Source organism: Protopterus annectens, chromosome 7.part0, assembly GCF_019279795.1.
Source record: "Protopterus annectens isolate FY-2018-M chromosome 7.part0, PAN1.0, whole genome shotgun sequence".
In the NCBI taxonomy this organism is placed as follows: domain Eukaryota; kingdom Metazoa; phylum Chordata; order Ceratodontiformes; family Protopteridae; genus Protopterus; species Protopterus annectens.
In genome coordinates, this window is record NC_056739.1 from 957,846,875 (window position 1) to 957,869,585 (window position 22,711).

Genomic DNA, 22,711 nt, shown 5'->3' on the forward strand with positions numbered 1-22,711 from the left:
TAGACTTTGGAATTCAGGCTGACTGCGGGTAGCCTGCCAGCAGGATAACCCAAGTGTAATGACTGCAACAGTGAATACACTCGAACATCTACATTTATGGTAGGTACACAACTGTACTTTTCCTCTCGTGATAGTTTTATGTCAGATCTCATTATGTCAGAAAAAGCTAAATTGGGGTTTAAGCAGTGTGATAAGTGTGGCATAAGATGCCCAACTCAGACGGTCACACTCGGTGCGTTTATTGTTTGGGAGTGGACCATATAAATGCTTCATGTGACATCTGCTCTAGTTTCAGTAATCGCACTCTAGCCAAGCGCAAAAGCAAACTGATTTTGAAAGGTTTAATAAAAATGCCTTTTTCGGAGGCTCTCTCAGGGATGGAGGTCTTATCACCTCCTAAGACCAAAAAACACAAGGAGAAACGGAGTCACTCGGTTCCTACATCCCCGTCCGTTATGGAACTGAGTCGACACCGAGCATCTCCGGCGCAGACAACTTCGGCACCAGGCTCTGTGTCTTCTCCCTCGGTGCCGTCTCTGATGTTGACTCCTATTACGGTTCCAGCTTCGGTACCATCGTCTTCGGTGCCGTCCTTGGTTCTGACACCAGCTTTGATGACCATACCCGCTTCGGCACCATCCCTGGCCATGGTGCTGATAGCTTATTTGGCTCTACAGACTATTACTCCGTCGGTTCCAAAAGGTTGAACACCTCCCAAGAACCAGATACTCTCCAACTTACAACCCTTTTTCGGTGCGCCAATTTAGCCCCTTTTTTGAAAGACCTGACTGTCCTTCGGCAGCTTCCTATAGATCCACCAGGAGCCTTTCAGAACAAGATGTAGTGCAGGTTGTGGACCAGCTTCTGGCAGCTAGAGGATTGCCCACCCCAGCAAGACCTTCCGTCCCCTTTGGAACGGAATCTTTCACAGCATACTCACCAGTATATCCTCCCAGGCTCTGGAGATCAAGGTACCGATAACCATCCTGGCACACACTGTCTCGACTCCAACTGCGGAGTTTCCCCTGTCGGCACCGACCTCCCTTGGTGCATCGGCTCCGTTGGAGTCGGTACACTCTCAGAGCAGTGTTTGGGCTATCGACACCTATTTTTTTGCTGACACAGTCTATGTCCATAGCTCCACTGACAGCTACCAGTCCTCTCGGAGCTCCTTACCTGGAGGTGGGCTCCTTAGAGCGGGGTGTGACCCTGGTTCCAAGGTTGTCCTTCTCTGTTCTGGGCTCCCATCCCTCCTCGGGCTGACCTGCTTTCCAGGTGATGGGGAGGGTCCTTACCTCCACAGGCTCACAGTCAGCACCAATGGCATCAACACCAGAACCCCCCCTCTAGCATGCAGCTGTCCCAACTCCCTAGTTTAGGATTCTGGGCACAGGAGCCACAAGACCTTCCCTTGAAGAGAACTTTTTCTCCAGAGTCCTCCTCAGAAGATCCCACTGGGGAGCCACCCCGGAAGAAATGGTGCAAGAGGAAGCACCATGATTCCCCAGTGGAATCTATCACTGAGGACACCGATTGTGATGAGGGAGAAGGGTCCCCACGGTCTCCCCCAGAAGATGTCTCATTTGGAGACATTCTCAAAATCCTCAAGCAGAGGGGAGACTGGAAGTCCTCTAACCCTTCTTCGGAGGAATCAGTGTTTTTGGAGGCCTTCCATGCCCAGCCATCTACTTCCTGGGTGACCCCACCTGCAGATGAGCTTGTAAAGCTGATCATGCAGCATGCCTGGAAGGCCCCGGACAACGTAGAACCTGTCCCTTGGCGGCTGGACAAAATTTTATCCACCCCTGAAGACCAGCCCAATTGGTCCAAGCAGTTGACAGTTGATTCCATGGTCGTGGTGACGGCCACCAAGAGGGAATTGGCAGAAGATAGTTCCACTGTTCATTCCCCAAACAGGGAGTCTCGGGCCATGGGCAGACTGAGGAAGCGGACCTACGCTTCAGCGACCTTTACCATTCAGTCGCTGAACTATCTGGCACACTTCACTCGCCGCCAAAGAGACCTAATTTCTGAAATGTCTACCTCTTTGGTGGGGGTACTGCCTGATGAGGTGCGTGACACTTTCGCCTCGCAGCTAGCTACTCTAGAATCTATCTCGTGCAGCCAAATCAGGCATCGTCATGAGACGTCATGTTTGGATGCGTTTGTGTGATTTTGCAGACCCCTTTAAATCTTCGTTCGTCAACGCGCCTGTCGACGAATCTTCATTCTTTGCTCCCAAAGTATGAGACACACTAGCACAAAGTGAGAAAGACGGAAAGACCTTGTCTGCTTTGGGCATACGTTTTTCTACCCCCCAGATGTCCTATTCCAGGAAACAGAGGGGAGGGAAATTGTGGTTCAAAAAGTCTTAAGGATCTTTTCATGACACTCGTGGTGAGCAGTCCTCCAGGGCAGAGGGGGCAACTCATCTGGAAGATGCCCCTTTCGTGGTAGAAGGGGTCCATGTAACCAGGTCGCTAGAGATTCCTTCTCCGGCTGACCCTACCAGCGCTCCTGAGCAGCGGCCCGATTGCTTTCCTCTGGAAGCAGTCGGGGGTCATTTTTCTCTGCACCTACCAGCCTGGCAGCTTATTACTACTGATGTTTGGGTGCAGAGAATAATATCCAAAGGCTATCATATCCCATTCGATCTTACTCCCAGACCCATCAAAACGAATCCCCAATGTTCCACCCAATCAGAGGGAGGTAGTAGCCTTAGAAATAGAAAAGCTGCTAAGAAAAAGAGACATCCAACCAGTCCCACCAGACCAGAGAGGATCTGGGTTTTACTCGAGGTTTTTTTTTAGTGCCAAAAAAGACAGGGGACTAGAGATCAATCCTGGATCTTAGCCTATTGAACAATTTTATAAAACCTCAAAAATTCCGTATGGTGACGATACAGTCCATTCTCCCTTTTCTAGGGAAGGACAACTGGATGTGCTCTGTAGATCTCCAGAATGCATATTACCACATAAAGATGGACCAGCTCTCCCGGAGATTTCTCCGCTTCCGGCTGGGAGCCAATAACTACCAGTTCAGAATACTGACATTCGGTCTCTCGACAGCCCCCCAAGGGTTCACCAAATGTGTGGCAGTTGTAGTAGCTCACCTTCGACTACAAGGATTCCAGGTGTTTCCGTATCGAGACAATTGGCTCTTTACTGCCACGACCAGGAATCATCTCATCCACAGCCTCTCTTACACTCAAAGCCTTGGTCTCCGCTTGGGGATTATGATCAACAAGGACAAATCCAAATGTCCCCAACAAAAACACTGGAATTTATTGGAGCGATCTTTGACACAACATCCTGTCAAGCTTCCCTCCCTCCTCACAGGCTTTCAGAAATAAGAAACCAGATCCAAGTCCTCCTTCCACAGACTTTTGTACCAGCACGCCTTGTACTACAACTTTTTGGCTCTATGGCAGCAGCCATTATGCTAGTACCACTGGCAAAGTTGCACATGAGACTATTACAGTGGCTTTCATCACAATGATTGATCTTAACCCACCCACCCGACCACATGATATGCTTTACAAACCTTTGCAAGAAAGAAATGCTATGGTGGATGAAGCCAGAATCAAATCTTTGATGTCGACCATTCTGTCTCCCCCCAGCCCAGGGCCATGGTGACCACGGACGCTTCCCTGTTAGGGTGGGGGGGCATTTCCAGGGAAAGATGGTCCAAGACACCTGGTCCCACATGAAGGCCAATTTGCACATAAATGTCCTGGAATTGAGGGCAGTTCTCTTAGCGTTGCAAGCATTCCATACATCCCTCCCTTCCGGGACCATTGTAATTCAATCAGGCAACATGTCAGTCATCTGGTATGTAAACAAATAAGGCGGAACCAGGTCTTACCCCCTGTGTCAGGAAGCCATGAGGATTTGGCACTGGGCGATAGTTTCCAACCACCTTTTTATAGCAATGCACATTCCCGGGCATTCCAACCTTATTGCGGACAATCTGAGCAGGAATATCCTGATGTATCATGAGTGGTCCCTCATTCCTGTAATAGCTGATAGGATCTTCCGCCGTTGGGGCAGGCCTTGCTGCAATCTGTTTGCTTCCCCTCTAAACAACAAATGCAGAAGCTACTTTGCCCTGACCCCCCCCCACTCAGGGGGAATCACCAAGGGATGCTCTAATGCATGATTGGTACCAGGGTCTACTGTATGCCTTTCCTCCGTTTCCCCTCATCCCAAAATTCCTCCAGAAAGCTTAAAGGTTGAGAAGCAAAGTGATCCTCATTGCCCCTTATTGGCCCCGTCAAGCCTGGTTTCCTTTCCTATGGCCTCATCTGATTCACAGCCCGTGGATCCTGGATCAATCCCAAGGTCTGCTATCTCACCCTCAGGGACTGATTCACCCCAATCTCCACAGCCTCAAGCTCACAGCTTGGTTCCTCCACTTCAGATGATTGCCAGGCTGCCTGATATTTCATCTCTTGTCTGTGAGATTCTTCTGGCTTCACACAAACCTTCCACCATGAAAATTTATTCTAGTAAATGGGCTAGGTTCTCTACATGGGCCAAAGATCAGGACATAGACCCTTTCTCTATGCCTATTCAGAAGATCCTACAGTACCTGACTACTTTTCTACATGCAGGAGCCTCAGCATCGACAATTACTGTACATTTAGCATCGCAAAATTTCATAATGGATTCCATAATTCTTCTGTTATGTCACACCATCTGTGCAAAACTTTCTTGAAAGGAGTATTACATGTTAAACCTCCTGTCAAGCCCCCCATAGAACCTTGGGACTTGACTTTGGTACTTCAGTCGTTAACAAGCCCTCCTTTCGAAACTTCAAATTCATGTGATATAAAATTTTTATCTTGGAAGACTCTACTTCTAGTAGCACTTATTGCAGCGAGAAAAGTATCTGAGTTGCAGGCCTTGAGTGTCAAGAGACCTTACTTGAACTTCCACAGGGATAGAGTGTCCCTACGTACTGACCCTTCCTTCCTGCCCAAGGTCATTTCTGGAATTTCAATTAACCAATTTATTGACCTGCCAGTCTTCCTCCCTCAGCATTCAAACAGAGGGGAGTATCTTTTACACACCCTTGATGTTCATAGGCAGCTTTGTTTTTATTTAGACAGAACTAAATCTTTCAGAAAAATGGATCAATTGTTTGTGGCCTTTGTGGGACCTAGATTGGGTAAACCTGTCTCCAAAGTGACTCTGTCCTTCTGGCTTAGAAACGTCATTATCTTCATCTACCATCAGAATAAACTGTCCTTACCTTCCAAAGTAAAGGCTCATTCCACTAGATTGATGGCTACTTCTGTGGCTTTCCATTCCAGACCCTCTATGGATGATATCTGCGGAGCAGCCACTTGGGTAAGACCTCATACCTTTATCACTCATTAGAAATTGGATTTGGCCTCCAGTGGGTGAGTATCTTTTGGTTCTATGGTGCTCAGGAATATCCTTCCTTAGGGCCACCCCTGACTCAAGTAGCTGGGGACTCGGTCCTATCAGTAAGGAATGAATAAAGATTTACAACATCGGATAAAGAAGTTATGTCTTACCATAAAGTTCCATCTGTATTGTAGATCTTTATTCATTCATTACTTCCTGCCCTCCTTCCCCCTGCCTGGACTCCTGGTGGACTTTAGGAACTCTATTTGCTCAGACAGAGCCTCCTACTGTCTCTTATTATCTCTATAATATAGGGGTGGGCAAACTCGATCTGAAGAGACTATGAGAGGGGCATTATGGGTAGGTCTTAGCTGTGAGTTTTTGGCTGGCACGAGCTTGGAAGCGGCCTTGTCGGTTCTGAGGACAGAACCAAAGTCCTATCAGTAATGAATGAATAAAGATCTACAACACAGAACATTATGGTAAGACATAACTTCTTTTTATCTTTCAGTTTCAGTGCAGCAAGAAACATGATGTCTAAAACTAGGGAGATTTCTGTATTGTCTTGGAAGTGCTTTATTGCTTTATGAGTTCCACACTTTGGCAAAGATCTGAGGTCTGTATATTTTCACAGGTAGATGCTAAATACTTCTAGCTTCCAGTAGTGGAGGGTTTCACCTGGGATAAAGTCAGATGAAAAGAAATGAGGTAATTCTGTAAGCTATCCCAGCAGTAATATTTGAGATATTAATTTAAGAACTCTGTCAGAGAGACAGAGCATTCTGTATTCTGTCTTGGACCTGACAACATCAAGACCCATTCACCACACACTTGCCTTGCTATGAACAAATAAGTCTGGTGAACAGTATAATTCTCTTAGATACAGTCAGGAATATAGCAACACTCAGTTTAGATGTTTTTCTTTACTTACTTGAGACTGTCCTGCAATGTTGTTTTAAATATTTCCTGTGATTTTGAACTCTGATGACACTGTAATTACGTACCAAGTATTTTCTTGTTCTTTTATTATTTATTATTAAATATATTTAAACCTTTCATTGTAGCTGATCTGTCTAGAGATATTTATGTTCTGAGAGTACTTGCATATTTATTTGGTGACACTGTGTAGGCCACTCCTAATAGCCTTGTTCTTGGTCAAACTACCATTTGTATTAACAGTAACATTACACAGTAAGATTGGACACCCTTTGTTAAGGGCCTTAAAGTAGCTGATGAGGAGTGATTAGTGGCAGGGGGAAACTACCTTATAGTCTGGGCAGAAGGGGGCATAGCTAGTATACCAGTGTCAGCCTCTCCCAGGTGTGTGTGTGTGTGTGTGTGTGTGTGTGTGTGTGTGTGTGTGTGTGTGTGTGTGTGTGTGTATGTGTGTAAATCAAACCTCAAAGAGTGTGTGTGTCAGCTACTTGGACATGAAGCACTGGTTCGACAGAGAGGGTGCTGGCTTGGTCACTCAGCTGAGATCTCAACTCTGTAGCTGGCCAGTGGGAAGTATTATTAGGGATCTGGAGAAAGAGGGAGTAATCAGCCCTGGACTGACTGTGGTCTCTATATGCCCTTAAGGGAAATTGCACTTGATGCAGAGAGCTGCATCTGGAAATACTGTGTGTGTAACTTGTCATCCTCCCAATGTACATTCCCCACTGTTGCCAGTGTTGAGGATTAAGGCTGCTTGATTATTGGTTCAGTGTTGGTGCTTCTTACCCGAATCGGGAGGTTGAAAAGGTCCTGCTTCAGATTGCAAAAACACTGCCACATTTAGCAATGGCACAGGAGAGACTAATGATAGTTCTCAGGGTGAGGACTAGATTCTAACTGTTCTCAAGCTGCATGTGGCTGTGTTTCTGAGCTCCCCTACCAATCTCCAATCATGGTGTCCCCCAGCTTTTGTGTCTATCACTATCCCTGTCTGTTTTGTACATCCTGTTTTTCTGCACCTATTTCCTAACCTGCCCTACATGCCTGACCCTCTCATTCCTAAGCACCTTCCCCAATATTCCTCTCTCTGTAAAAAAAAAAAAAAAAGGACACATGTCCCCCCCAAAAATTAAGCCCATCTTTAGTTCTCCACTTCTCCCCTGTGTCATCTTGACACACTTGATCTGGTCAAATTGGCTATACAAAATTATTGTGTAGTCACCCATCCCTGGTGTGGTGACTCCAAAGCTATGAAATTGTGTATACAATAATACATTTATGTTGTAAAAAAGTAAATAGCTATGCTGCTCTCTCACCACCCTCCTGCAGATTCCTATACTGTTTCCCATGTGTCCTGTCCTATGCTCCCCCCGCCTCCATTTTCACCACTGTCCTATCAATCTCTTGTTCATACATTTAATCTGGTCAAAACATAGAATCATACACAACACACACAGTCGGAAATGGCCCATGGAAAAACCTTCACTATTTGCCCTCATCATTTGCACAGAGGTTGGCATTGTTTACAAATGCTGAGTGATAGTGAATGCCATTCAGTTTCTTAGGCAACAGCTGAAGATTTTAATTTCAGCCACAACAGTCCAGTTACTTTTTTCAAATGTGCATAAATATGCTGCACCATGGGAATACAGAGTAAAGACAAAATAACAGCACTACTGTGAAACAGCTAATATAACAGTTCTTAGGCTGTTTGATGTAATAAACTATATGTTCCTATGTGGCATGCTGAAATAATTCTCCTCTATTTGAGAATTGGGAAAACCTATTAGAGTATAACGAACTGAAATGGCAGGTGCGTTTAAATGCAATGAATCCACCTGGTTTTAATGACATGGTGTCAATTCATCCAGTTCTCAAAATTAAAGCAATAAGCTTATAGAACATATACATGTAAATTATGAACTATTAACTGGATTGCTACAGAGACATATAATATCCATATACTAATTAGTTTTTTTATTTACTTAGGTGTATGGTTTGGGACAGAGATATATACGTATTTTATATAGCTACATGTTTTATATGTATGTTTTATTTATATTGTTTATATTTTTTATATATACCTTCATAATTACTCACAACAGGCCTGTTGTTAGGTTAAAATAATTTATATATTCAATAATACATAAATGAAAAGTGTTAAGTATAGAAGAGATTGATTTTATATTTATATAGTTGAATGGTCAAAGTTTTTTATGTCTTTTTATGTAATCTGAGCTGGGCTTTTAAAGTTAATTGTATAAAAGGAAGTGATGTATGATTATGCACAGATTCTGAGGAAGTTCCGGTTGAGGAATGAAAGCGCTCATTCTAATAAAGAAATTATACATCTTTTATTTGTTAATCTTGTAGTTTGACTTTAATCATAGTCAATAACTGAAGGATTATATTTGTCATCTATTTCCTGAACTCCGCTTCTGGACGGCAGTGTACCTTTTGTTGGTTACATGTCTGCCCGCTGTTCACTTTGTTTTCTTAGATAAAGACTTATATAAAAGGTTTCTTCCTGTATTGTATGCTTTCAAATCATCAGAACGTGTGACTGCGCTTCTGTTATGACACTTTCTTATGTTTTGAATTACTGTTATGTTACTGTTACTTATAATTCCGTGTTAGCTTGCCCTGTATAACAGTACATGAGATGTGTGTCATTTACCAATGGAAACGCTGAAATCATGAAATGTCATCAGATCTGTGTTGTCATGTGTCACATATGTATGTTGAGTGTCCTTGTTGGTTATATGTTTATAGGTGATAAACCCCTTTCCTTTGGGAGCAAATAACAGCTGGCAAAACATGTACCTTTCTGATGGGCATGACACAATAACTGTAAGGTTCAATTCTTCTTGTGTATATATTATGAAGTGGAGAATACAGCAGTGGTGTTGGATAGCATACACAAATTTACTGTATATACATGTCATATGCAGTAACTGCTGTCTATACATTTATCCCATAATGTATTTACTGTCCTTGTTAACTGTTATCTCAACTCAGCATTTCATTAACATGTATATCACTTTAATTCCCCTTTGTTACACTATAGCTTTATATACATCTCACATCCTTTTATTAGCATATCTTTTTTGATTTAATTGCATAAGTCAAGTATTGGCATTGAGATTAATTGCCATTACATCAATGTGGCAGTATTTATGTTACAAATGTTTCTTTGACACTTTAGCACATTTGCCTCCATTATTTGAGTGCATTTCCTCATTTCCCCTCCCTTCTTAATTACTTCTGCAGTACTATCAGTGTTAATGTGTATACAATTCCCCAATTTCACGTCTTGTCTTTCAGAATTCTTTCACTGTACTTGCCCTTAATATTTCTGGGCTACAGTGTGTGCTGATTATGTTTGCTATTTGCAGACCATTTTGTTTACATTCTGTGCTTGTGCTTGCAAACACCTTTTCATGGCTGTGAACACTATTGCTGGCAATGACAAGGTGCATACAAACATGTAGGAGTGACTAGCAACTATCATATTTGATTAGCACTGCTGCTTATTACACGTCTTCTTCTTCTTTCGGCTTTTCCCAGTTAGGGGTTGCCACAGTGGATCACCTGTCCACTCATGATTGGCAGTGGAGTTTTACAGTGTCGTGTAGCCAGCCCGGCACCCTACCTTCCACAGAAGGCACACTCCCACTCACTCACACCTAGGGCCAATTTAGAGTGTGCAATCCACCTACAGCATGTCTTTGAGATGTGGGAGGAAACCAGAGCACCCGGAGGAAACCCACGCGACCACAGGGAGGACATGCAGACTCCGCACAGAAGGCACCCCAGCCAAGGATCAAACCAGAGAACCTCTTGCTTTGAGGCGACAACACTAACTGCTGCACTGCCGTGGCTGCCCATTGTTGCTTATTACACTAACATGCTTAAATCATGTAAACCTAGCATGAAGCCTACCAGGTTGCTAATGAAGCCCAGGGAAAGTTTCCCATTCTATGCCATTTTCAGCAAGTATTATAATGCTTAATTTACTGACAGTAAATGTGAGGTAATTGTACTGCATTTTATATTTTTGTAGACCATCACAGAGAAATTTGGCATCTTTTATTGAAGTTGTGTTACCTGGTTAGCATATTTGGTTATCCATAAATTATTTCCTACTTTTATATTTGAGAAGAATAGTCCGAAAAGAAACAGTTACAGTTCAGAGCCCTTTGGGACACCAATGGTAATTCATAGGTTCATAGGTATTTACTAGGCTAACGACCACAAGGGCCATTTTAAGCATAGCCATGCATCCCAAATCTCTGACAAGTTCTGACACCCTTGATAAGTGTAAGCATGGGCCTGAGAGATAAACCATTTACCCTTGGGGTTCAGGATACTGGCTAAGGCTCTTGCCACCCCTGTAGTGCCTTTTTTAGGCAAGGTTCAAATGACAAATTCACCACCTTAACAGGTGCAAGCAAACAAAATCTGAGGGTAATGCTACTCAGTGCTAGAAGTCAAAACCTCAAAATGCATTCACTCTAGGCACTCCTTAAAATGGAGAACATCGACATCTGTGCAGTGACAGAGACCTGGTTCAAGGCTCCAGAGAGCACTCCTACATTACCAGGCTATAATTCATACCACACCTTTCGGCCATCTAACCTAGACCGAAACACTAAAGGCAGAGGCGTGTCCATATTTATTAAGGATATCCACACCTCCAGGCTAGTTGCTCAGCATATTGCATCCGAGATTATCCAGGTGCAACTAACTCTGGGCAAGACCACAATAGAAATTGTAACTTGCTACAGTTCCCCCACCATGCCCCAGGCTTCCCAATCCTCATTTCTTGATACAGTGGAAAATATTAGGGTACAACCCAACACCCTAATAATGGGCAATTTCAACTACCCTGGGAAAACTACTCATGTACCAACTCTTTTACTCAACGTTTTCTGGAATTCATAAATTCCAGTGTCTTGGATCAACTTATCCACACCCCCACCAGGGGCAGCAATATCCTAGACCTAGTCATTACCAACATGGGCGACTGGTGTTCCACACCAGAGGTCAGTTCCTCGTTGGTCAGATCCGACCACAAGCTAATCATCCCCCATTAGGGAAACCACTGTAAAAAATGTATCCAAAGCCAACTTCACGCTTCTTAAGACAGAAGTGGCAAACTTCACGACACCCATGCAGACAGACAATAGAGGTATGATTGCTGAATTCTACACAAATGCACTTTATAAGCACTTACACGAGTGCATGGCTCGTGCTATCCCTAACAGGACCAAGATGCTATCCTCCAAAAAAAGGAAGCCAATCTGGTGGTCCCCTGCCATAAACAAACTCTACAACAGAAGAAAGAAACCGTTGCAAAAAAGAGTAAAATCCCATGATTGGAGGAACTCCCTGGTCAGCCTCAGTAAGAAACTGAGATCGCTCATAAAGTCCTCCAAAGCTAGTTATGAAAACAAAATCATCACGGATTCTAAAGACAACCACAAAGCATTCTATAGCTATGTCAAGAATCTCAATGGCAACACTCAGATCTGCTCTGAGTTACAGCACAATGGCACTAGATATACAGAACCAACTGATATTCCCAACTTACTGGCAGATAGGTTCAGTGCTAACTTTACCCCCCTCTCACCCCCTAAAGGGCCCATCTCTATACTAGAAGAATGCAAAGTTCCTGTAAAGTCACGGCTGCACAGGTAAAAACCACACTCTCCAAAGCCAAGAACACAGCATCCATGGGACCTGACAACATCCCAGGCTGCATTCTACATGAATTCTTCCAAGGATTCCACCATTTTTACTCTCAGTTCTGTACCTTGCATAACTATCCTACTAACACTAACTGAATCTTTGGTATATACTTTTTCACATTCACACACATGCGGTCATTTTACATGAGGGGATAATAATACCTTTTAGTAACATTATCCCTTCCTGTTTCTGTTGTAACATACTGTTGGGAGGGTGGCCTAATGGTTCGGATGCTTGCCTTACAAGCACAAGGTGCAGGGCTTGACTCTCACAAGGAATAATTGGCTAGGCTTAAAATGGCTCGTAAGGGTAGTTAGCCTAGTACTAATCTATGAACCTATGAGCCATCAGCCAGACCAATGTGGTCAGGCTTCAAATGATGGTTCTTCACTGGACCCTTGGGGTTCAGTGGCCTTAGCACTTTGACCCTGTTCTTCATTTCAACTGGATCTCTGAGGCATGCTGATTTCTACTTGCATAATACTAGAACTGGCAACCCTCTTTAAAGGGAATTCTTTGCAGTTTAAAACTGCATAGATTTTTCAAACTTCAAATCCAAATCCATCTCTGATTTCTGTACCTACAGAGAGCTCTGCAATTTAACCCAATAAAAAGGTCATCCTTGACAAAAACATTTTTTCCATAAACTACTTAACAACCCTCACTCTAACCCCCCCCCCCAAAAAGTCTGGAAATCTATCAATAAGTTGCTGCATCCTGGGTGCCCATCTCCTCCTAATCCTTGCCCAAACAGCACCCCCCCAAGACAGCTACACTTCTAAATTCCTTCTTCATCGACTCCATTCACAACCTCACCAAAACCAATACTAGTCCCTACCCCCCACCACCTATCACTACCAGTTCTTCCACCTTCTGTCTTAAACCAGTCCCCTCATTCTACATCAAAACTCTTGTCCAAACTTAAAACATGCTCTCCATCAGTTGATAACCTACCCCCTGAATTCCTAAAACTAGCTGCTAATTCTATTGCTTTTCCTATCTCTATATTAATCAATAGATCCATAAAGGAAAGCTCTGTGCCAAATATCTGGAAAATATGTTATTCCTCTGCATAAAGGCAGTACAGTAACAGACCTTTCAAATTTCAGACCTATTTCCATCTTATCTCCCCTGTCAAAAATACTTGAAAAATATATCCACAAACAGCTTCTTGATCATATTCTCCAAGAAAATCTCCTTAACCCCACACACAACATGGCTTTCAGCCAAAGCTCAGTACTGCTACTGCTCTGACTTCCTTTATTAATCTTCTTCCAGCTTTATCCTGGTTAGGGGTCACCACAATGGATTACCTGTCTGCTCATGATTGGCAGTGGAGTTTTACGGTATTGAGTTGCCAGCCTGGCACCCAACTTTCCACATAAGACACACACATGCATACACACACCTTGGGCCAATTTAGAGTGTCCAATCCACCTACAGCACGTCTTTGGAATGTGGGAGGAAACCAGAGCACCTGGAGGAAACCCACGCAACCACAGGGAGGACATGCAGAATCCACACAGAAGGCACCCCAGCCAGGGATCAAACTGGAGAACCTCTTGCTGCAAGGCGGCAACGCTAACCGCTGCACCACCGAGGCCACCACTTCCTTTATTAATACTATCTCAAAAGCATGAGATAACAATAAATTAGTTTCCTGCCTGTTCCTAGATCTATCAAAGGCATTTGATACTGTCTCACATAGGTTACTACTTTCCAAACTTGCTTCACTCAACCTCTGTAACTACTATATCATGGTTCTCCAGCTACCTCTCTAATAGATTCCAGGCTGTGAAATGGCAATGCAACTACTCTAGCTTTCTTCCAGCACAAACTGGGGTGCCTCGAGGCTCCATCCTTGGTCCCCTACTTTTCAACATCTTTATTCATGACCTCCACTCTGCTTGTCCACTCTCAACTATCATTCAGTATGCCGATGATTCCACAGTTATCTCCAGCTCTGACAATATCACACACCGTCATAACTTAACCAAAGAATCCCTCCATTCTGTAGAAAGATGACTTACTTCCCACCAACTGCTACTGAACCGTAAGAAAACCAAACTCCTCCTGCTCCTCCCCACCTCCCTATAACATCACAAAACCTCCTTCACTGTCTCCTCTCTGAATAATACTGTTATCACATCAGACCCCCATACCAAACTACGTGGTGTCATTATCGATGACCATCTCAAATTTGATCTACACACTCAGCAGTGCTTAAAAAAGACCCATCAAAAACTAGGTCTGCTCTGTAGACATAATAAATACCTTACAAATGCTTCCAGACTCTCCTTTGCTCAAGCCTTTCTCCTCCCCACACTGCTCTATGCAGCCCCTATTCTTACACACCTCCAATCTAACATTCTAACTAAACTTGGAACTCAAAAAATGACAAAAGAGGCAACACCACAGCTCATTGAAAGAGTTTAATGTAGACAAAATCCAAATAGTGAGCGCTTTCATGTTTCAAAGAACGTTTCATCAGACTTTAACACAGCATTCATCTTCCATCTGAATTAAATAGTGCCAGTCCCAATACAATTCCAAAAGGTATGTTTAGCGCAAAAACAACACTTTGCATCACCAAAAGAACGCCATCCCCATGGTGAAGCATTGTGGTGGGAGTATCATGCTTTGGGGTTGCTTTTCTTCAGCTGGAACTGGGGCGTTAGTCTAGGTGGAGAGAATTATGAACACTTCCAAATACTAGTCACTTTTGGCCCAAAACCTTCAGGCATCTGCTAGAAAGCTGAAGATGAAGAGGACTTTCACCTTTCAGTACAACAGTGACCCCAAGCATACATTAAAATCAACAAAAGAATGACTTCACCAGAAGAAAATTAAAGTTTTGGAATGGCCCAGCCAGATCCCAGACCTAAATCCAATAGAAAATTTGTGGGGTGACCTGAAGAGGGCTCTGCACAAGAGATGCCCTGACAATCTGACAGATTTGGAGCACTTTTGTAAGGAAGAGTGGGCAGATATTGCCAAGTCAAGATATGCCATACTGATAGACTCCTACCCAAGAAGACTGAATGCTGTAATTAAATCAAAAGGTGTTTCAACAAAGTATTAGTTTAAGGGTGTGCACACCTATGCAACCAGCTTATTGTACATTTTTATATTTTATATTTTTCCCCTAACGGATTTATTTGCTTTTCAATTGAATTGTACAGGTTATAGGTCACATTAAAGGTGGGAAAAGTTTTGAAATGATTTATTGTGGTCTCATTTTTTTATATTACAAAAACCTAGCATTTTAACAGGGGTGTGTACACTTTTTATATCCACTGTATAACAAAATAGCTTGATTTGCCTCCAACCTACCTTACCGCACACACCATTGTATAATTCTAAGAAACCTGCGATGGCTTGAATTTCACCACCAAATGCTAATACCACAACTTCTCTTGGCCCATGCAATTCTACGTCAGCCATCTTCCTGTCCTCTCTCTCCACTCTCATGCAGCCCTATACCCCCAATCACTCTCCCCACAGCTCTCAAGAGAACCTCTTGCAAGTCTACATGTCCAGCAAAAATATTGGTAAACTACTCTATAGCTATTCCATAACAAATGCATGGAACAAAGTACCCCAATAAGTCAGACGTATCACAGACCCGAACACCTTTAAAATAGCAATTAAAGACTATTTCCACAGATCATGGACATGTCTCTGCCACAACCTAACATAATCTACATTTATTTTACTTTGGCTGTTGCCCTCTCAGATAATACCATACTTATCTTCACATTGGCTTCCTACCTGTTCTCCTCCTTTCTTGTCCTTTCTAGTCCTTACTCCTCTTACTCCCCCCCACACTATATACTACCTCCAACCATATGCCAGAGTAGTCTTTTCCTCACGATATACTCTACCTTGTGCTATTTCTATATTCTTCTCATCTCTCACTACAACTTTCCTCAAATATGTTAACATTTGGTCTCTGTTTGTCTTCTACAATATCTTTACATGCCTTTAATCTCTGCGGATAAATCTCTGTTACTTGTACTTTTTGTATTCACTTCAGAATATGTTTTCTTTTGTAAAAACTGAACCAGCCATGCTCTAGGAATGTTAGTTTTTATTGTATTATTTCTTCTTTTGTAAATTACTGTCTTTGTTGATTAATGTTTAAGTAATATAATACTGGAGCTTTTCTCCTCGGGTCTCTGCTGAAAAAAACCTTCTGCCCAGCCAGACTAACCCAGTTAACAAATGTCAAATAAATAAGTAAATAAAATAAACTCTTTAGGTTACTGTCACCACAGATGTTTCTGCTCTGTGATACAACAGACATTTCAATGGGCAGATAGTCCAGGGGACTTGGATGTCCCCGAGCCTGCTAGAGTGGCATGATATGATATAGTCATTCACCAGCCCTTCTGGCTGTACGTAATGTTCATAGAGGCCACCAAAGCAACCTTCTTTGATTCTCTATTAATAATTCCTAGGTAAGACTACCTCAGTAAGAGAGACAGATACTTTTCCCAAAGGAAATAGGGCAAACAGAGCATGTCAAAATGATTAGGTATTGTAGTTCATTTTTTAAGTAATAGCCATAACTGATCTTTGCAGAGAACAGTGAAGGCTTGATCGAGTAGGTCAACATTTTCTTCTTTGACTTTTTTCAGGAATATGCCTGCAGAAGGTACATGGGAGGCTGCCAGTTGGCAAGGACTTATAATATTTATTGGACACTGGACAGCCAGCTTCAGAGCAGACATGGATTGCCAATGCCTGTATTGAGCAGCATGTTTTGACAGCTGTCTACTACCCATTATTATGGAGGGTGCATGTAGGAGAACATTACTAATGAAGTCCTTTTTCTCACATTAAGGTAGTGTTGAGTGAGGAGCCCACATTAACAGCAGATATTTGAGAGAGAGAGAATCACTTGTGTAGCTCCTATGCATCTCTACAGTGTTACTGTATGTAGTTTGGAGATTATGTTTTCATGTACTTTTTCAGCATCTATTACCATCAGTTCCAGTTTGATAAGCTCAGCAGTGGCAGGCTTCTTCTTGCTAGCCATAGAATAAGTTCCTTGCTTAGAAGGTCTTATTTAGGCTTTGAATATGCTGGCTGAAGACTCATGCATGTAGAGTCAGATGCAAGGCACTGGCCAGAGCTGCACAGTGGGTAAGCATAAGGATAGGTCTATCTAAAAGAAATAATCACACCCACAATACAACAGAATATATATATATATATATATATATATATATATATATATATATATATATATATATATATATATATATATATACTGATAAATATTTTTACTTTGGTTGATCGCCTTGTAACATTAAATATATATTTAGTACGCAAGTGCATATTTTTGTCTTATAACATCATGTTTAAATGTGTTTTATGTTTTAGACCAGGTTTCATCCAGGACTTATTGTAGCAGTTGTGGTAGTTGCCTTACTTGCAGCAGTGGCTGCAGCCTTCATTATCAAAAAGTACTGCTTCACCACAAGGTAAGAACAGAAAAGTCAGAGCTGCAAACACCTCATGATTATTTTTAGTTTATTTTGCAAAAAGATAGTGCTTTAAAACACATATATTCTCATTCTTTTATATCTTCAGCAACTTCCAAAAGAAACAAAAGATGTTATGTGATCCTATCTCACCTACATTCTGACTGATGGGTTCGGAGCCGATCCCTCGGCTCCGACTCGGCACGCTTATGCCAAAGAGCGAAGTCTCTTATTGGCTGAGCTTACTATATCCCAGGATGCACTACCAGTCCCCCAGATCTCGTTTGCCGCTAACTAGCAAAGACGTGGTCTCGAGCTGGCTGAGCTAAGTAGTGTTTTCACTAACTTTTTCTGTCAGGAATTTGCTATTTCTATAACAAAAAGCTGTTTTAACAGCTACTCTGTACTTTTGTGTGTGACTGGAAATTTTTTTTTTTGTGGAAAATTTGTGTGTGATTGGGTGTTTGTTCTGACTAGAGGCCACCTTGATCTGTAGGGCCTTTCCCTGTCAGTCAATCCCTTTCAAATCCTTAGGGGTTCTAGGATCCCCTTGAGTTATTTTCTCTGTTGTTATCGGGCTGTCAATCTTAACCGGCAACCGTAAGCTAATCTTTGTAGTGTCAGTCAATTTAGAAAGACAGTGCAGAATAGTGGGTTTTTTTCTGTGAGAGAGTTACTGAATTGTTGTTATAATGTCTCAGGCTCCTAGGCCTTCGGGCTTTAAGAAGTGCACTAAGTGCAGTTTTAAAATGTCTATCACGGATGACCACTCTCTCTGTGTATATTGTTTGGGCGCCAAACATTTGCAGGAGTCCTGCAGCGTGTGTCACGCGTTTTCCTCGAGGGTCCTCCAAGAGAGGAAAAATAAACTTATTTTGAAAGGCCTTATAAAACCCTCTTTTGAAGAAGCATTAGTGTCCTCTCCTTCTCCTGCTAAAAAGAAAAGGGCGTCGGCTCCGACCAGTCCGTCGGACCCGACCGCCAAAAGACATAGGCAGGCTTCTCCTTCGGCTCCAAGGACTTCGGAGCCGAGGGCGGAACGGTCTGCCTCGATGCCTCCAGTCTCGACTCCTCTGGCTTCGGAGCCGATGGCTGGGGCATCGAGGCGGGTCACCTTCATCGGCTCCACTGATCTCGGAGCCGATGAAGGTTGTCCGCTCAGACACTTCCTCCTCGGCGCCGAAGTCCTCCTCGGCACCGATGGAAACTGGTTTGTGCATTCCTTCGGCGCCGATAGTTATCGAGTCACCTCGGAGCCGGTCCCCTAGTCCCTTGGGGCCGTTGGAGAGGCCTACTCGAACCCGTTCGGTCTCCTCTAGGTCATCGAGGATGTCAGATTCGGACATAGACAGGGTGCTCCAAAGACTGTTCCAGTCCCCAGTCTTTCAAAAATTTGTTTCGGCTCCAACCCAATTGGCTTCGGAGCCGATAGCCCACTCCATTGCCATTCTTCCTCCGACCGCTTCGGCTCCGTCGGAGCAGGTGCTGATGGAGCCAGTGGAGATCTTAGGGTCGGCTCCGACCCTTACTCCAACCCCGGCCTTCGGGTCCGAGTTTAGCACGCGGACTTCTTCAGCCGGACCCAGGGGTGACGTTTCGGGACCAATGCTGTCGGTTCCGAGCCTCCCTCTCGGTGCTTCGGCCGCGGGACTTCCGTCTGCTATCATGGCTCCGGGGACCGGACACTCCCAGGATTCTGGGGGTCCGGCTTTCAGAGCTATGAGGAGTGCCTTGGCCAAGTCTTCTTCGGCCATCTCTACGGCTTTACCGGCACCTTCCCTGGGCATGGAGACTGGGTCTTTGGCAGTTCCCCTGTCTCTAGGCAGCGGAGCCCGGGCCTGAGGTTACCCCACTGGGGTTCCCTCCTCATGAGGGTTCTTCAGAGTTGTCTTCGGAGGAGCCCCAAGGAAGAGATCGTGCAAGAGGAAGCACGTGGACTCCCCGAGTCTCTTACATCGGACACTGATCTTGATGATGCGGAGGGGTCCCCAAAGTCGCCCTCGGATGATGTCTCATTTGCAGACATTCTAGAGATCCTTAAGCAACGAGGCGGCTGGATTTCCAAACCCCCCTCCGCTGATGAGTCAGTGCTTCTCAAGGCCTTTGGGGCTCAGCCCTCCGCCTCCTGGGTGTCTCCGCCCTACGAGCTCCTGGATTTGGTTTGTTGGAGGCGTGGGAACATCCAGATACTGTGGAACCAGTGCCTTCTCGCCCTAACAAATTTTTGTCTGCCCCACCCGAGAAGGAGTTCTTGATGAAAGGCGTGGCCGTAGATGCCATGGTGGTGGCATCTGCTACACAGCAGGACGTGGCAGAGGCTTCAACGTCCGTCCATCCTCCTAATAAGGAGTCTAGGAGCATGGACCGGTACGGGAAGCGCACCCTGACTTCAGCGGCCTTTACTCTAAGGTCCCTGAATTATTTGGCACATTTCACCAGACTACAGAGGGATCTGGTCAAGGAGCTGTCAGACTCCCTCTCAGGTAACCTACCTGAGCAGCTAGCCCAGTCGGTTAGCTCTCAGTTGGCTATCCTTACCTCGATTTCTAACTCGTCCATGAGGCTCATTTCATATGCGGCCGAAGGGGCGGGTAGAGCGGCAGGCACAGGCGTGGCTCTACGGAGACAAGCCTGGCTCCGTTTGTGTCATTTCGGAGGCCTTCAAGTCTTCCTTCGCGACGCTCCCTTTGATGGGTCCTCTTTGTTTGGACCCAAGGTAAAGACACTCTTACCCGCTGTGAGCAAGAGGGAAAAACTTTATCTGCCATAGGAGCACGTTATTCCACTCCCTTTCGGCCTTATCCCAAGGCTAAAAGAGGAGGGAAGATGTGGTTCCGCAAATCACAGAAGTTCTTTCCTCAACAGCAGGAAGATTCCCCTTCCAGAGGCAGAGGACGGGGAAATTTTTCTGGGAGACGCCGTCCCAGAGGCGGCAGAGGGCCCCGCAACACTGGAGACCACGAGTCCTTTCGTGGCTCTTCAGCCTCTCACACTTCATGAGGGATTGCCCGGCTGTGCTGCTCTGGAGCCAGTCGGGTGCCGTTTTGCCAAGCACCTAAAAGCCTGGGAGTCTATTACTCAGGACAGATGGGTGCTTCGGATTATTGCCGGAGGTTACACCATTCCCTTCACACACTCACCCCCACCGTCCAAAAAATCCCGGACCCACCACCCAGTCAAAGGGAAATTGCAGCCGCAGAAGCTTCAAAGCTGCTAGAAAAAGTAGTCATCCAACCGGTCCCCACAGACCAGATCGGATCCGGAAATTACTCAAGGTTCTTTTTAGTGCCAAAAAAGACAGGGGACCTGAGACCCATTTTGGATCTCAGCAAACTAAACCAGTCCGTCATGAAGTCCAAATTCCGAATGGTCACTTTACAATCCATTCTCCCATTGTTGGAGAAGGATGTTTGGATGTGCTCCATAGATCTCAAGGACGCCTATTATCACATACCGATACATCAGGTGTCCAGGAGGTATCTGCGCTTCAGCCTGGGAGACAGCATTTCCAATTTTGTGCACTGCCCTTTGGTCTCACCACAGCCCCCAGGGTGTTCACCAAGTGTTTGGCAGTAGTGACTGCTCACCTGAGGAGTCTCGGATTCCAAGTGTTTCCCTATCCGGACGACTGGCTCCTGACTGCCACCACCAGGCATCTACTACTAGACAACCTACAAGCCACCATCTCCCTGGGTGTTTCCCTGGGAATTACATTCAACTGGTCAAAGTCTGTCTTGCTGCCCTCTCAGCGCATAAGATTCATAGGAGCAGAGATAGACTCAAAATTGATGCGCATCTTCCTTCCTACCGAAAGGATTCAAACATTACAAGGTCAAGTCCGAGCCCTGCTTCCAAGATCCAAAGCCCCAGCCAGGTTGGTCCTGCAACTTTTAGGTTCAATGTCTGCCACGGTTCTCTTAGTTCCGCTGGCAAGATTGCACATGAGGATTCTTCAGTGGCTGTTATCGACACAATGGTCTTTTCAGGATCTCCCCCTCAATCATCTCATATTGATTACAGAAACGTGCAAACGGGACCTCCGCTGGTGGCTTCAGCCATCCAATCTGAATCAGGGAAGACCTTTTGTTATACCCCCTCCGGTGGCCACCTTGACAACGGATGCCTCCCAGACGGGTGGGGGCACATTGTCTGGGCAGGTTAGTTCAGGGTTCTTGGCTTCCAGACGAAACTTTTCTCCATATCAATGTATTGGAAATGAGGGCTGTACTTCTGTCCCTACAAGCCCTCCACAAGTTTCTCCTCAAGGCATTATCGCTATCCACACAGACAACATGTCGGTGGTCTGGTATCTAAACAAACAAGGAGGGACCAGATCTTACCCTTTGCAGAGAGGCCATGAGGGTGTGGGAATGGGCAGTAGCTACCAACCGCTTCCTGGTAGCGACCCACATTCCAGGAAAATCCAATGTATTGGCAGACAGATTAAGCAGGACGATTCTCTCTCCTCACGAGTGGTCCCTGAACGAAACAGTAGCAGCTCAGGTTTTCAAAAGATGGGGGACCCCGTGCTGCGACCTATTTGCAACACCACAAAACACAAAGTGCAAAAGGTTCTTTTCCTTGACTCCGCATCAGGGGGAGGCAGCTACGGATGCTCTAGTCCAACCTTGGCCAACAGGACTACTTTATGCTTTTCCTCCGGTTCCACTCCTCCCCAAAGTCATCCAGAAAGCTTCCCAATTGGGGTCCACAATGATTCTAATTGCTCCGTACTGGCCTCGTCAGGTATGGTTTCCCTACCTAAAGAAATTTGCTCTGGACGGTCCTTGGTTTTTGGATCTAACTCCGGACCTGCTGATTCATCAGTCGGGACGACAGCACCAGTCCCTTCAAACTTTGAAATTAACAGCTTGGCTCCTCCACTTCCGACCTTACTCAGAAATCACACCTTAGACCCGGAAGTTATTCACATTTTATCTTCAGCCCACAAACCCACCACTAAGAAATTATATCTCAGTAAGTGGAAGAGGTTTGCTATCTGGGCTCAACTCAGAGGCTTAGACCCTATTACTGCCCCGATACCAGAGGTCTTAAAATTTTTAACATCCTTGTTTAATCAAGGATCTTCAGTCTCTACTATTTAAAGTCCAACTAGCAGCTATCTCCAAATTTCACGAATCTATAGACCCACCGTTGATGAGC

General features: G+C 44.6%; 1 long non-coding RNA gene across 1 annotated transcript in view; it reads left to right on the forward strand.

Annotated features, from left to right (window-relative positions):
* The first annotated feature begins 17,445 nt into the window (after positions 1-17,445).
* The window catches only part of LOC122806799, a 167,753-nt gene continuing 162,487 nt past the window's right edge, over positions 17,446-22,711 (forward strand). The window contains exon 1 of the long non-coding RNA XR_006365557.1: positions 17,446-17,548. This is a non-coding gene — a long non-coding RNA (uncharacterized LOC122806799). The remainder of the gene's footprint in view (positions 17,549-22,711) is intronic.